Raw genomic sequence first — 5,192 nt, forward strand, 5'->3', positions numbered from 1 at the left:
TGATGGAAATTGCATTGAATCTGTAGATTGCTTTTGGCAAGATAGCCATTTTTACAGTGTTGATCCTGCCAATACATGAGCATGGGAGGTCTTTCCATCTTCTGAGATCTTCTTTAATTTCTTTTTTCAGAGACTTGAAGTTCGTATCATACAGATCTTTCACTTCCTTAGTTAGTGTCACGCCAGGGTATTTTATATTATTTGTGACTATTGAGAAGGGTGTTGTTTCCCTAATTTCTTTCTCAGCCTGTTTATCCTTTGTGTAGAGAAAGGCCATAGACTTGTTTGAGTTAATTTTATATCCAGCTACTTCACTAAAGCTGTTTATCAGGCTTAGGAGTTCTCTGGTGAAATTTTTAGGGTCACTTATATATACTATCATATCATCTGCAAAAAGTGATATTGTGACTTCTTCCTTTCCAATTTGTATCCCCTTGATCTCCTTACTTTTACTTCAATATTATTTCTGTATTACCAGAAGGTACTTTAGACCTTTGATATATCCCTCACAAGTACAAAACAAATAGTTTTCTTTGTAAATGTGTAAAGTTAGTGCTAAAGAAAGGCTAAACCCCGCTTCAGAGAAATCATATTTGATGATAATTTTGCATGTGACCACCATTGCCATTTTGTAGGTTTTAGACAGATGGATAGAATGAAACAGAGTCATGAGAGATATTCCATTTTTGGATTTAAGAGCATTCACAGGTCACCTTTCTTGGAGTTGTTTACTTAGTATTGTAAGGCATCTATGTAAATACTTGGTGTCTCTGATGTTATTTAACCTAGAGATTATGAAGTTTATACTGAGAAGCTGTAAGTAAATGCAGGTATTCAAGTTGAATGAAACTGATAAGGCAGTGCCACCAATAGACATTAAAGTCGGAAGCAACTCAATGAAAATCACTTGGCATTTCAATGTCACATAAATAGATTGATATACTGTTAGAGGAGTTATGAAATATTTATAAAAGTCAGGCCTATCCTTAAAGCTTCATGAGATCCCAGGGATAATAATCAGAGATACTCTCTTCAATAAAAAATTTGTTCAGTCTTCTGGTGCTTTGAGGTCCTACATGTCATTGAATTGCCTCAGAAACACCCTTAATTCTCATTTAACAAACACTATAAAAGCAATTAAAGGACTATAAAATAAAGACTTTAAAAACATAATGAGGTCACCTCCTATAGCCAGGCAGGAGTGCCAATGAAATGATATGGATACCAACCCACACACAAAACTTTTTACCAAAAATGTATACTGTCTACAAGAAATGCAAGGATGAGAATAGAGGAAAGACTGAGGGAATGGCCAACCAGTAACTGGCCCAACTTGAGACCCATCCCATCTGACACTATTAATGATACTCTTATGCTTGCAGACAGGAGTCTAGCATGTCTGTCCTCTTAGAAGTTACCCAGCAGATGACTCAGACAAATGCAGACACCCACAGCCAAACAGTGAATAGATCTTGGGGACTCTTATGGAAGAATATGAAGGAGTAGTCCAGGCACCAAAGGGGATAGGAACTCCACAGTAAGACCAATAGAATCAACTAACCTTGATCCTTGGGGTTCTCAGAGAATGAGCCACCAACCAAAGAACATACACAGGGTGGTCCTAGACCACCCCCCATATATATGTAGCAGATGTACAGTTTGGTCTTCATGTGGGTCCTGAACAACTGGACTGGAGCTATCCGAAAAGCTGTTACCTGTGTATGGGATATGTTCTTCTAGCTAGGCTGCCTTTTATGGCCTCATTAGGAGAGGATTCACCTAGCCTTACAGAGACTTGATGTGCCAGGGTTGGGGAATACTGAGGGGAAAGGATAAGGGGGAAAGTATTGTTGAAAGGGCTGACAGGAAGGGGGCAGTGAACAGGATATAAAGAGAATATGTAATAATAATAATAATTAATAATAATAAATGATTACTATAGTAACATATAGTAGTATGTTATAGTAGTAGTAATAATAATATATATACTTATGAAATATACTTATAAAAACATAATGAATTTAACTATTCTAATCAGAGCATAAAATGGATTCCAGAATAATGCCGTACTCCCTCATTTGCTTCTATTTACTTCTTACAACTGAGTAATTGGTCATTTAAACAAAATTTAAGCAAATTCTTAAGTTTAAACAAGTCTCCTGGTTAACAAAACCTGTATCCAATAAATAGAATTCATCTTATTCTCTATATAATAAGGAATAATGAACATCTCTCTTGTGACATTTATTGTGGCTATTATATATATGTTGACTTTGAGCTCTTGAGGTTTTACATTCTTGTTTGTTTATTTTTTGTTTTGTCTTATTTCATGACATGGTCTCAATATGTATACAATACCTCATGTTGAACTTGAAATGATTCTTCTGCCTCAAAGTTCAAAGAGATCAGAGTAAAAGATGTGATTCCACATGCAGCTTTCAACTAATTTTCAGTTCAACATTACACTTATTAAAAGGAAAGTTACAAAATACTTAGTGAAAGACAACAAGGTTTAAAACTAGAACACTGCTAGTATTTTTACAGCTACCATGTGTTAATTTTGAGATTGGACCTCAATTGCATCTCCCCAAAGATAGCACTACCCTGATTTTTATACCCACTATTCTTAAGACTTTTATTTTGAGAGCATTTAACATAAGGACATCTTGGCAAGACTTTAACTGCATAATGAAAATTTGTTAGCTATAGGTACAATGTCATAATGACTACTCTAAGACTGAAATGCAGTAGCAAAAAAAGTCACCACAACACTGTCCCCACTAAATTGCTCTTGGCAACCACCATTCTACTCTCTTATTAGTTTGCCCTAATTTAAGAAAAATAACTTTTCCTTTGTTTACTTCAATCAACACAGTTTTTCAGTATTTACTGAGGATGTTGCCTCTTACAGGATCTCCTTTTATAAAAACATATAGAATCATATTGTATTGTGTCTGGGTTTTTATTATCTGTTCATTCATCAGTTGACCTTCAAGATTTTTTTTAATCATAGCCGATTTTATTTAAATTCTCCAAAATTTGTAGCAAACATGTTAATTGTCATCCTTTATACACAATGGCTACTGTGTCTTTCACTTATTCCTTTTTCTTCTTTTCTTTATAATCCTTAAATAGAAGCCAGAGTCTTGGGTTTCCCAGTTGGGAGCCTCTGATCTACTATTCTGATTAAGTTTCTTTTCGAGATTCATGGCCAACATTTAGCTTCTAAAAGAAAGACTTTTAGTCTTTTCAATCACTTGCTGGTAGGGTGAGACTGCATTGTTGCCCATTACCACATGACCTAGTTTAGAATCAATCTTGGCATCCAACCTCGCATTTCTAATCAAATTCACAATCCATCTTTCAGCTTCTTCTGGAGTCATATTCAGTTTGTCTGCTAACATATTAATGCTGATACACTGGTGGATACGACAAAACATCTCAAATATGAAGATACGGGTATTCTCAATGAAGTTCTCCAGACACGCTACCAGGAAGAAGTCATTCATGAGCACTGATTCACATTCTCTCAGCTTTTTCTGAGCCCCGTCAAAATCAAAGTTAACATATAGGCATTCAACAAATTCCATAATTGGGTCTTTATGTGTGTAAGACTCCTGTTGAATCACTTTCAGCACCTGCTGGCGTTTCCGCACATCTTTTTTGGTTATGACGGCAGTAGTCAAATAGCGGAGAGTATGTGGACACATTGTCTGAATTGCATTAAGGTACTGTGGTTGGTAAAGGAAGAGATCAATAATGTTATCACGGCCCTTTGGATGGTTGATAAAAACAAATAAGAGACCAATGAATGAGCCATGTTCACTGCTGAAGAGACTGGAGTGGAGAACTCACAGAATTATTGTCTATGGTCTCTTTTAATCGAGTAAGGTCTTCCATGGCTGCATCCCAATTCTGCATTACGATTTCAGAGGCCAGTTTTCCCCAAAGCGAACTTAAAGCTATCTGTTGCTGGGACCAAAACTCTAAAGAAGTAAAGATACTCTGCAGCTCCAAAGTAATTTCCACAACTCATACTGGAATTTTGCGTATCTGTAGAGTGTATCTAAGTACTCTTGCTTAAACCCATGTTTGTCTGCCAGGTAGTTAAATAACATCCTGCCATCCCTGGTTGACTGCATCTGCCTTGTAGTTTCTGGATCTTCAAACATCTTCACAATTGGTTCTGTTTCTGCCTGGAGCTGTTTCAGCTGTGCAACAACTGTGGTTCTTTTTTCTCTCAAAGCATGAGGGATATCATCAGAATAAAGGTTTTTGTAAACATCCATAGCAAAGTCCACCATATTGGTATCACTAAGAAGATCTAATTTTCCTTGTAATAGTTCTTTTTCATTATAAATCTCTTTCACAGAGAGAAACTCAAGAAGCGGAAAGACCAGGTGCCGATCCAGAAAGTGCGCAATGCGAGTAGTCAGGTCGTACTCCGACATCTTGCCGTGGGGGGTTAGGGGGGAGGCCTTCAAGATTTTTTAAATTATCTTGGGCACTGTGAATAGTACTGAAATATATATGGCCATTATTGTATTTCATTAACCCAATCACAAAAGAATACACATGGTATACATTCAATGATAAGTGGATATTGGCCCAAATGCTTGAAGTACCCAAGACATGATTCATAGACCACATGAAGTTCAAGAAGAAGAAAGGCCCAAGTGTGGGTGCTTCGGTCCTTCTTAGAAAGGGGAACAAAATACTCACAGGAGCAAATACAGAGACAAAGTGTGGAACAGAGACTGAAGGGAAGGCCATCCAAAGACTGCTTCACCTGAGGATTCATCCCATGTACAGTCACCAACCCAGACTTTATTGTGAATGCCAAGAAGGGCATGCTTACGGGAACCTGATATAGCTGTCTCCTAAGAGGCTCTGCCAGATGCATATGCTTGCAGCCAACCTTTGGATTGAGCATGGGGACCCCCAAAGGAGGAGTTAGGGGAAGGACTGAAGGAGCTGAAGAACAATAGGAAGAATAATATCAACCAGCCAGACCACCCACAACTTCAGAGATCCCAGGAAATAAACCACCAACCAAAGAGTACACATGGAGGGACCCATGGCTCCAGCTGCATATGTAGTAGAGGATGGCCTTCTCAGGCATCAATGGGAAGAGAGACCCTTGGTCCTGTGAAGGCTTAATGCCTCAGTGTAGGGGAATTTGAGGGCCGGGA

General features: G+C 37.8%; 1 pseudogene; it reads right to left on the reverse strand.

The window, feature by feature from the left end:
* Positions 3,004-4,462, reverse strand: Eif3s6-ps2 (eukaryotic translation initiation factor 3, subunit 6, pseudogene 2; annotated as a pseudogene).

This window comes from Mus musculus, chromosome 18, assembly GCF_000001635.26.
Source record: "Mus musculus strain C57BL/6J chromosome 18, GRCm38.p6 C57BL/6J".
In the NCBI taxonomy this organism is placed as follows: Eukaryota; Metazoa; Chordata; class Mammalia; order Rodentia; family Muridae; genus Mus; species Mus musculus.